The following is a 12,380-nucleotide window of genomic DNA, read 5'->3' on the forward strand; positions in this document are numbered from 1 at the left end:
TTTGACAATTCCTTTGCTTTCCCCATGACTCAGAATCCAGAAACATCAGTGCAGCACTGGATGAAAGATGCAAGGGTCTGACAGGAGTCCAGAAACTCATTGACCTTTTAGGCTGGGTTCATACTGGTACAACGCGACTGTTGTATGACTGTCAGTTCCGGGTTCTCCGTGTGCCGAGTGATCGCGGGAGCCCAGTGGTGATCGAGACCGCCAGACACTCGCATCGGCTCGGGGGGCGAGCGGGGGGTGTGTGCATGCCCCCTAGTGGCCACAGAGCGAAGCGACATTACATAATGTCATTACGCCCAGCCGTGCCATTATGCCGCAGTACAACGGCGGCGGCTGGTCGGCATGTGGTTAATATCCAGTTAAACCCCTTTGTGTCAAATTGTGTCAAATCCTTTTGATCAGGATTATTTGGTTAGTTTCTGTTGTCATCATGATATAAAAAGAGTAAACACAGTTGATTGATAATAAATGGCTTCAGCCAAACACTAACCATGAGTGAAAGAAATGTTTTTGTGTTATCATTCATATTATTCTGCCAGGGTATGTAAACGGAAACCAGGTGAGGAGTACAAAGACAAGTGTGTCTTGCCTACAGTCAAGCATGGTGGTGGGAGTGTCATGGTCTGGGGCTGCATGAGTGCTGCCGGCACTGGGGAGCTACAGTTCATTGAGGGAACCATGAATGACAACATGTACTGTGACATACTGAAGCAGAGCATGATCCCCTCTCTTCAAGGACTTGCTCGTAGGGCAGTAGTCCAACATGATAATGACCCCAAACACACCTCCAAGACGAACACTGCCTTGCTAAAGAAGCTGAGGATAAAGGTGATGGACTGGCCAAGCAGACCTAAACCCTATTGAGCATCTGTTTGGCATCCTCACATGGAATGTGGAGGAGCGCAAGATCTCTAACATCCACCAGCTCCATGATGTCATCATGGAGGAGTGGAAGAGGACTCCAGTGGTAACCTGTGAAGCTCTGGTTAACTCCATGCCCAAGAGGGTTAAGGCAGTGCTGGAAAATAATTGTGGCCACACAAACTATTGACACTTTGGGCCCAATTTGGACATTTTCACTTAGGGGTGTACTCACTTTTGTTGCCAGCGGTTTAGGCATTAATGGCTGTGTGTTGAGGTATTTTGAGGGGACAGCAAATTTACACTGATTTACAAGCTGTACACTCACTACTTTACATTGTAGCAAAGTGTCATTTCTTCAGTGTTGTCACATGAAAAGATATAATAAAATATTTACAAAAACGTGTGGGGTGTACTCACTTTTGTGAGATACTGTATATTTATATATATATTTAATGTACACAATATACACTCACTGGCCACTTTATTAGGTACACCTTGCTAGTATCGGGTTGGACCCCCTTTTGCTTTCAGAACTGCCTTAATTCTTCATGGCATAGATTCAACAAGGTGTTGGGAACATTCCTGAGAGATTTTGGTCCATATTGACATGATAGCAGTTGCTGCAGATTTGTGGGCTGCACATCCATGATGCAAATCTCCTGTTCCACCTCATCCTAAAGGCGCGCTATTGGATTGAGATCTGGTGACTGTGGAGGCCGTTGGAGTACAGTGAACTCATTGTCATATTTAAGAAACCAAAAAAGGGATGGACATGGTCAGCAGCAATACTTAGGTAGGCCATGGCATTTAAAGGATGCTCAATTGCTGAAATACTAAGGGCCCCAAAGTGTGCCAAGTAAATATCCTCCACACCATTACACCACCACCGCCAGTCTGAGCCGTTGATACAAGGCAGGATGGATCCATGCTTTCATGTTGTTTAAGCCAACTTCTGACCCTACCAACAGAATGCCGCAGCTGAAGTCGAGACTCATCAGACATCATAATTATCCAATTTTAGTGAGCCTGTGCGAATTCCAGCCTCAGTTTCCCGTTCTTAGCTGACAGGATTGGCACCAGGTGTGGTCTTCTGCTGGTGTAGCCCATCTCCTTCAAGGTTTGATGTATTGTGCATTCAGAGATGGTATTCTGCATATCTTGGTTGTAACGAGTGCTTATTTGAGCTACTGTTGCCTTTCTATCATCTCGAACCAGTCTGCCCATTCTCCTCTGACCTCTGACATCAACAAGATATTTTCATTCACACAACTGCCGCTCACTGGATATTTTCGCTTTTTCGGAGGATTCTCTGTAAATTCTAATGAGTGTGCATTAAAATCCCAGTAGATTAGCAGTTTTTGAAATACTAAGACCAGCCCGTCTGGCACCAACAGCCATGCCACGTTCAAAGTCACTTAAATCCCCTTTCTTCCCCGTTCTGATGCTCTGTTTGAACTTCAGCAAGTTGTCTTCATCACGTCTAGATGCCTAAATGCATTGAGTTGCTGCCATGTGATTGGCTGATTAGCAATTTGTGTTACCAAGCAATTCGTATTTATCGGCGTATAACACGCACAGGCGTATAACACGCACATTCATTTTAAGAGGGAAGTTTCAGGAAAAAAACTAGAATTTTAAATAAGGAACTTTGAAGTAAAATAAGGGTGAGTGCCCATCTGCAGCCTCACCATTGCCATGAATGCAGCCTGATCAATGCCCATCTGCAGCCTCACAAGTGCCATCAATGCAGCCTCATCAGTCCACATCAATGCAGCCTCACCATTGCCATCAATGCAGCAGCCTCACCATTGCCATCAGTGCAGCCTGATCGATGCCCATCTGCAGCCCAGAGGGGACAGGGAGGGGCACAGGACGAGCGTCGTCAGATTACATACAGTGAGAATCTCCTATGATAGACAGAACAGTGGTCCAATGGCGGCCCAGGAGACAGGAGTTCCTATTACAGAGGACGCCAAGTAAACAGGAGATTCTCACTGTATGTAATCTGATGGCGCTTGTCCTGCCCCTCCTCCCTGTCCCCTCCGAGGCAGCTAAAACTGAAGTATTGGCGTATAACACGCACGCACTATTTGCACCCAATTTTCATGGTGAAAAAGTGAGTGTTATACGCCAATAAATACAGTATATCTAATAAAGTGGCCGGAGAGTGTATATCCACATGCATGTCATTTGTATGTCAATTGTCATAGAATATGTTTCTTAAATAGGGGAAGGGAAATGATAGAGAGTTTATAAATCTATAATTTGTTAGGATTATTATTAGTATTGCTATAATCATTATGAACAAATACATAACAGATTTAGGCCTATAGAATAGTATGCTAAGAGTTAGCCTTTTCCTTACAAGATATTATGTTAAGCTCAGCTTTCTTAAACGTATACAGTGTCTTGAAAAAGTATTCATACCCCTTGACATTTTGTCATGTTACAACCAAAAACGTAAATGTATTTTATTGGGATTTTATGTGATAGACCAACACAAAGAAGTGGCACATAATTGTGAAGTAGAACTAAAATGATAAATGGTTTTCAAATTTTTTTACATAAATAAATATCTGAAAAGCTTGGCGTGCATTTGTATTCAGCCCCCTTTACTCTGATACCCCTAACTAAAATCTAGTAGAACCAATAGCCTGTAGAAGTCACTTAATTAGTAAATAGAGTCCAACTGTGAGTAATATAATCTCAGTATAAATACAGCTGTTCCGTGAAGCCCTCATAGGTTTGTTGGAGAACCTTAGTGAACAAGCAGCACAATGAAGGCCAACACCAGACAGGTCAGGGATACTGTTATGGAAAAGTTTAAGACAGGGTTAGGTTATAAAAATATATCCCAAGCTTTGAACATCTCACGGAGCACTGTTCAATCCATCATCCAAAAATAGAAAAAGTATGGTACAACTGCAAACTTACCAAAACATGGCCGTCCACCTAAACTGACAGGCCAGGCATGTAGAGCATTAATCAGAGAAGCAGCCAAGAGGCCCATGGTAGCTCTGGAGGAGCTGCAGAGATCCACAGCTCAGGTGGGAGAATCTGTCCACAGGACAACTATTAGTCGTGCACTCCACAAATCTGGTCTTTATGGAAGAGTGGCAAGAAGAAAGCCATTGTTGAAAGAAAGCAATAAGAAGTCCCATTTACAGTTTGGGAGAAGCCGTGTGAGGGAAAAAGAAAACATGTGAGAGAAGGTGCTCTAGTCAGATGAGACCAAAATTGAACTTTTTGGCCTAAAAGCAAAAAGCTACGTGTGGTGGAAAACTAACACTGCACATCACCCTGAACTCACCGTCCCCACCGTTAAACATGGTGGTGGCAGCATCATGTTGTGGGTATGCTTTTCTTTAGCAGGGACAGGGAAGCTGGTCAGAGCTGATGGGAAGATGGATGGAGCCAAATACAGGGCAATCTTAGAAGAAAACCTGTTATGGCGCATACACACGACCGGACTTTCCGGCAGAAAAGGTCAGACGGAATCGTCAGACATTCCGTTCGTGTGTGGGCTTCATCAGACTTTTTCTTTCTAAAATTCTGACAGACCTGGAAATAGAACATGTTTCAAATCTTTCCAACGGAATCAGTTTCTATCGGGAAAACCGCTCGTCTGTATGCTATTCCGACAGAACAAAAACGACGCAAGGGCAGCCTTTGGCTACTGGCTATTGAACTTCCTTTTTCTAGTCCCGTCATACGTAATCGCGTTCTAAACGATCAGACTTTGGTGTGATTGTGTGTAGGCAAGTCAGTTTCAGCGGAACTCCATCGGAGTCTATTCTGACGGAAAGTCCGGTCGTGTGTACGCGGCATTAGAGTCTGCAAAAGACTTGAGACTGGGGCGGGGGTTCACCTTCCAGTAGGACAACAGCCCTAAACATACAGCCAGAGCTACAATGGAATGGTTTAGATCACTTTCATGTGTTAGAATGGCCCAGTCAAAGTCCAGACCTAAATCCAGGGCTTTTTTTCAGCGGGAACGCGGGAGAATGCAGTTCCGGAACCTCCACCACTGAATGTATGTATTGGCAAGGAGTGCTGGGTTGTGCTACAGTGTCTATTGCTGCTGGCTGCAGATGGATCTATTGTTGCTGGAGGAGATCTATTTCTGCAGAAGGGTTGATTGCTGCTGGGGAGGTCTATTGTTGCTGGTGGGGGGTCTATTGTTGCTGGGGTGAGTCTTATGTTGCTGGGGGGTCAGTTGTCGCTGGGAGGGATCTACTGTTGAGGGAGCAGTCTATTATAGATGGCTGTTAGAGGGTCTATTGTTGCTGGGTGGTGTTTTGTTGTAGGTGGTCCATTGCTGCAGCAGGGGGGGATCTATTGTTGCTGGTGGGTCTATTGTTGTTGGCTGTGGGGGGTCTATTTTACTGCTTTTCTTGATATCAATAACAAATTCCATACAGATTACTTAGTACCACAAATGTTACTTGGTTCTGTATTCTCTAAAAGGGGCAGTGCTAGGAGGTGGGTAGGGGGTGGAACAAAGGACTCGTGTTCTGAGGTAGGTAGGGGCAAAGACAACAGGTAACTCCCAAAAGGGGGAGTTCCTGCACCTATTCTCTGAGAAAAAAAGCCCTGCCTAAATCCCATTGATAATCTGTGGCAAGACTTGAAAATTGCTGTTCACAGACCCTCTCCATCCAATCTGAAAGAGAGTGAGTTATTTTGCAAAGAAGAATGGGCAACAATGTCACTCTCTAAATGTGCAAAGCTGGTAGAGACATTCCCAAAAAGACTTATAGCTGTAATTGCAGTGAAAGGTGGTTCTACAACGTATTGACTCAGGGAGGCTGAATACAAATGCATGCCATACTTTTCACATATTTATTTGAAAAAAAATTGAAAACCATTTATCATTTTCCTTCCATTTCACAATTATGTGCCACTTTGTGTTGGTCTATCACATAAAATCCCAATAAAATACATTTATGTTTTTGGCTGTAACATGACGTTTTGCTTTTAGGCCAAAAAGTTAAATTTTGGTCTTATCTGACCAGAGCGCCTTCTTCTACATCTTTGCTGTGTTCTCCACATGACTCTCACAAACTGCAAATGGGACTTCTTGTAGCTTTCTTTCAACAATGGTTTTCTTCTAGTCACTCTTCCATAAAGGCCAGATTTGTGGAGTGCATGGATAATAGTTGTCCTGTCAGTTTAGGTGGATAGCCAGCTCTTGGTAGGTTTGCAATTGTGCCATATTCTTTCCATTTTCGGATGATGAAATGAACAGTGCTCCTTGAGATGTTCAAAGCTTGGGATATTTTTTTTTTAATAACCTAACCCTGCATTAAACTTCTCTACAACTTTATCCCTGATCTGTCTGGTGTGTTCCTTGGCCTTCATGATGATGTTTGTTCACTAAGATTCTCTAACAAACCTCTGAGGGCTTCACAGAACAGCTGTATTTACACTGAGATTAAACTACACACACACAGGTGGACTCTGTTTACTAATTAGGTGACTTCTGAAGGCAATTGGTTCAACTAGATTTTAGTTAGGGGTATCAGAGTAAAGGGGGCTGAATACAATTGCACACCACACTTTTCAGATATTTATTTGTAACAAATTTAGAAAACATTTATCATTTTTTTCCACTTTACAATCATGTACCACTTTGTGTTGGTCTATCAAATAAAATCCCAATAAAATACATTTACGTTTTTGGTTGTAACATGACAAAATGTGGAAAATGTCAAGGGGTATGAATAATTTTTCAATGTACTGTAGGTGAGTATGACTGTATGTTTACGATTCCCATGCTTCTCTTTTAATGTCAGAATTGTTTGTCAATGTCTGTATGCTTTTTAAAATCAACATGTTTTTGTTTCTTCTTATTATTTGTTCTGCTTGATTAAACATGCTTGTTGTTTGGAAAGTAGTGAAAATTTAAGCAGAAAGAACTAAGCTGGTAAACTTTTTTTATCAAATTTATACTTTGATATACTATATTGCACAAAGTATTTATCGTAAAATGGTTAATTAATTAACTTGATACACGTCCATAGTATGACCAGGCAGGCCTATATTGCAATTCATTAAGCCTATGTTACACCCAAAATATTGTCCATTAACTCATGTAAACACCCCTGATTGTGCAGTATAAAAGCCAGACTAGCCAGTAAAGATAGTTCAGACCCTTGAAGCCAGTCAAAGCCTTATGTCTGTCTGAACTAATGACGTCATTGTATTAAAGAAAACCACCCAAGACAATTTCCTTTACAGTTACTATGACATAATGAGATAAATATAATAGTTTGAACACCAGATTTTGGAGGAAGAACTCCACTTGGCTTTTGCTTCAGCTCAACCAAGTGTACCTGTCAGGACCTGGTTCACCTGCTGGTGGCACTGTGGTTCCCTGGGTGAAGGGATGTAGTGCCAGTGTCCACCAGTGAGTGTCTCCTAGCACCCAGCAGTCTTCAGTAATCAGTGTCTACCTGTTGCTGGTTGCTGGGATGGTATTTAGGTCTTTCCATAGTTCCTCACACTTCAGTGTCTTGCTGCTGCCAGAGCCTGTTGCTATTGATGCTGTTTTTGCCCTGTTTGCTGTAGCCTGTACTATGCTGCCTTGTACCTGCTCTCCCTTGTTTCTGATTCCAGTCTTGATTCCCCCTTCCCATCTGCTCCTTGCACATCCAGTTTTCCCTGCTTTTAAGTGTTTCTCATTTTGTATATATTGTATATAAGTTATTAGCTTGGGCTTCTGGTTTTTAGGTTTATTAGTCAGATATTCTGTTGCTGGGTGTTTGGGTTCACTTGTATTTTTATGTTTGCTGTGTGTTGGTATCTGCATGAATTTTGTTTCACTGTAAATAAATCTGAATTAAAGCATATACAGTCTATACAGTTTCCTGAGTGTAGCCATGCAGATCTGGTCTGATCTCTGCCACTGAATCCTGACAGTAGTTATACATGGCCGCTGAGAATGACTGGGTCTCCTTTGCTAGTTCAGTGGCTGCCTGACTCAGGCACAGTTCCATGCATACTGACAACACAGGCTCAGTCTATGGGATGTCTCTTTGTAAATTTATTGAAGCAGTGAACTAGAGAGAGGGATAGGGTGCACAATACTCCGAAACATCAGGAGAAATTAGCAGGAGAACAAAATTTGGACATAATCCTCTTGTAACTGCCTTTGCTGGGGGTAGGAGGGAATGGTCAGCTAATCTGGAATTCTATGTGAGCAGTCCCAGACTTTACAGCAAACTCTGGCACCTACATCCCTAAGCACATGCACACCTGGCATCTGTAACAAAAAAGCTTACTCACAAAGTCCAAAGACAGCTGTTTGCCACCCAGCCTCCTTGAGACTGAGGAAGAAAGGGGTCCTTCTCCAGATCAGCTTCCACAGGTGATATCCTCCAGCAAATACCCTTTAGCCCCCATTAACATTGGCACGATTTGACATGCGATTTGACATGTCAAATCGCATGCCAGATCGCAGCCTATTGCCAGCACTGTCCTAATCGGTGCAATGCCGACTTTGTGGAGCCGCACTGATTTCCTACAGTAGTTCCCGCACTACTTTTGATGACTTCGGGGGAGATTTAAATAGATATCTCCGCATGGACCCACACAGATGTCTTTCAAATTGGCCCCCAAGTCGCACTAAACTCGCATGATTTCAAACCACATTCAGTGTGAACGAGGGCTGAGTTAAACTATCTTCACGCCCTAAGCCAAAAACAAGGCCCAAAAAAATCCCTTCTCAGTAATACACACTGGCTGCCTCCCAGGGTTCAACAGCCTCAAGAGAATGACACTCTGAACAAGCCTCTAACATTTATCAGCTCCTCAGCCACCTCCTGGGGGCCCTTTCCCAGGGATTGGCTGAGGTCCGATAAATAGTCAAAACTCAGTTGTTGATCCTCCTACTCTATTTTCTGGCACCTTCTTCTAGAGGAAGACAGAAGCAACCAAGCACCAAGCTTAGGGAAACCTGGCAAGACCTCCATACCTAGAAGATAGATTGCTGCTCCACTGAGTACTGCAGAGCAAAAAACTACATTTAACCTAACTATAGGGCAGGACACTACACACCTAAAGCCACAGGGCCGATGGCCTCTTGGTGCCATATTTTAAAACATTTAAAGATTTCCTTAAACCCTATTACCTTCAGGCTTTCAATTCAAATACAGATGGGGGTATTACTTCCAACTGACTCCCTCTGAGCACACGTTTCCGTTTTACCTAAACAAGGCAAGGATCTAACTCAGAGCAATTGCTCTGCCCAGTGGCGGAATTACCGGGGTCGCAACAGTTGCAGTTGCGACGGGGCCCGGTGTTCCGCCACTGTGGGGGGGGGCCCAGCGGGGTTGCTCTTCACACACGCTCTGAGTGGAGATCGTGTGTCATAGAACAATAGCACAGAGAGACACCGGCGGCGGCATTAATGTTCTATTTGTCGGTCCTCTCTGGCACGGATGAGAGAGGACACACAGCTGATCTCACGGCTCCCCCTTCTCCCCCCTCCCCTCTCCTCTGTGCTCCGCAGGAAATGTGAGCTCTTTAGCTTCACACTAGACTGCCCGCGGAGCACAGAGGAGAGGGGAGGGGGGAGAAGGGGGAGCCGTGAGATCAGCTGTGTGTCCTCTCTCATCCGTGCCAGAGAGGACCGACAAATAGAACATTAATGCGGCCGCCGGTGTCTCTCTGTGCTATTGTTATATGACACACAATCTCCGCTCAGAGCCGTGCTGTCTGGCACTGATGGGATCTAATAGCATTCACTGTGATGGGCGCTGATAGCATTCACTGATGGGCACTGATAGGAGGCACTGATGAGCACTGATAGAAGGCACTGATGGGCACTGATGAGCACTGATAGAAGGCACTGATGGGCACCGATAGAAGGCACTGATGGGCACTGATGAGCACTGATAGAAGGCACTGATGAGCACTGATAGAAGGCACTGATGGGCACTGATGAGCACTGATAGAAGGCACTGATGAGCACTGATAGAAGGCACTGATGGACACTGATAGAAGGCACTGATGGGCACTGATGAGCACTGATAGAAGGCACTGATGAGCACTGATAGAAGGCACTGATGGGCACTGATGAGCACTGATAGAAGGCACTGATGGGCACTGATAGAAGGCACTGATGGGCACTGATGAGCACTGATAGAAGGCACTGATGGACACTGATAGAAGGCACTGATGGGCACTGATGAGCACTGATAGAAGGCACTGATGAGCACTGATAGAAGGCACTGATGGGCACTGATGAGAACTGATAGAAGGCACTGATGGGCACTGATAGAAGGCACTGATGGGCACTGATGAGCACTGATAGAAGGCACTGATGAGCACTGATAGAAGGCACTGATGGGCACTGATGAGCACTGATAGAAGGCACTGATGAGCACTGATAGAAGGCACTGATGGGCATTGATGAGCACTGATAGAAGGCACTGATGAGCAGTGATAGAAGGCACTGATAAGCACTGATAGAAGGCACTGATGGGCACTGATGAGCACTGATAGAAGGCACTGATGGGCACTGATAGAAGGCACTGATGAGCACTGATAGAAGGCACTGATGGGCACTGATAGAAGGCACTGATGGGCACTGATGAGCACTGATAGAAGGCACTGATGGGCACTGATAGAAGGCACTGATGAGCACTGATAGAAGGCACTGATAGAAGGCACTGATGAGCACTGATAGAAGGCACTGATGAGCACTAATAGAAGGCACTGATGGGCACTGATGAGCACTGATAGAAGGTACTGATGGGCACTGATAGAAGGCATTGATGGGCACTGATAGAAGGCACTGATGGGCACTGATAGAAGGCACTGATGGGCACTGATAGAAGGAACTGATGGGCACTGATGAGCACTGATAGAAGGCACTGATGAGCACTGATAGACGCCATTGATGAGCACTGATGAGCACTTATAGAAGGCACTGATGAGCACTGATAGAAGGCACTGATGGGCACTGATGAGCACTGATAGAAGGCACTGATGGGCACTGATGAGCACTGATAGAAGGCACTGATGAGCACTGATAGAAGGCACTGACTGATGAGCACTAATAGAAGGCACTGATAGGCACTGATGAGCACTGATAGAAGGTACTGATGAGCACTGATAGAAGGCACTGATGGGCACTGATAGAAGACACTGATGAGCACTGATAGAAGGCACTGATGGGCACTGATAGACAGCACTGATGAGCACTGACAGAAAGCACTGATGGGCACCGATGAGCACTGATAGAAGGCACTGATAGAAGGCACTGATGGGCACTGATAGAAGGCACTGATGGGCACTGATGAGCACTGATAGAAGGCACTGATGAGCACTGATAGAAGGCACTGATGGGCACTGATGAGCACTGATAGAAGGCACTGATGGGCACTGATAGAAGGCACTGATGAGCACTGATAGAAGGCACTGATGAGCACTGATAGAAGGCACTGATGGGCACTGATGAGCACTGATAGAAGGCACTGATGAGCACTGATAGAAGGCACTGATGGGCACTGATAGAAGGCACTGATGGGCACTGATGAGCATTGATAGAAGGCACTGATGAGCACTGATAGAAGGCACTGATGGGCACTGATGAGCACTGATAGAAGGCACTGATGGGCACTGATAGAAGGCACTGATGAGCACTGATAGAAGGCACTGATAGAAGGCACTGATGGGCACTGATGAGCACTGATAGAAGGCACTGATGGACACTGATAGAAGGCACTGATGGGCACTGATAGAAGGCACTGATGAGCACTGATAGAAGGCACTGATGGGCACTGATGAGCACTGATAGAAGGCAGTGATGAGCACTGATGAGCACTGATAGAAGGTACTGATGGGCACTGATATAAGGCATTGATGGGCACTGATAGAAGGCACTGATAGGCACTGATAGAAGGAACTGATGGGCACTGATGAGCACTGATAGAAGGCACTGATGAGCACTGATAGACGCCATTGATGAGCACTGATGAGCACTGATAGAGGGCACTGATAGAAGGCACTGATGGGCACTGATAGAAGGCACTGATGGGCACTGATGAGCACTGATAGAAGGCACTGACTGATGAGCACTAATAGAAGGCACTGATGGGCACTGATGAGCACTGATAGAAGGTACTGATGAGCACTGATAGAAGGCACTGACGGCACTGACAGAAGGCACTGATTAGCACTGATAGAAGGCACTGATGGGCACTGATAGACAGCACTGATGAGCACTGATAGAAGGCACTGATGGACACTGATGAGCACTGATAGAAGGCACTGATGGGCACTGATAGAAGGCACTGATGAGCACTGATAGAAGGCACTGATGAGCACTGATAGAAGGCACTGATGGGCACTGATAGAAGGCACTGATGAGCACTGATAGACGGCACTGATGAGCACTGATAGAAGGCACTGATGGGCACTGATAGAAGGCACTGATGGGCACTGATGAGCTCTGATAGAAGGCACTGATGGGCACTGATAGAAGGCACTGATGGGCACTG

This window comes from Aquarana catesbeiana, linkage group LG09, assembly GCF_042186555.1.
Source record: "Aquarana catesbeiana isolate 2022-GZ linkage group LG09, ASM4218655v1, whole genome shotgun sequence".
Classification (NCBI taxonomy): domain Eukaryota; kingdom Metazoa; phylum Chordata; class Amphibia; order Anura; family Ranidae; genus Aquarana; species Aquarana catesbeiana.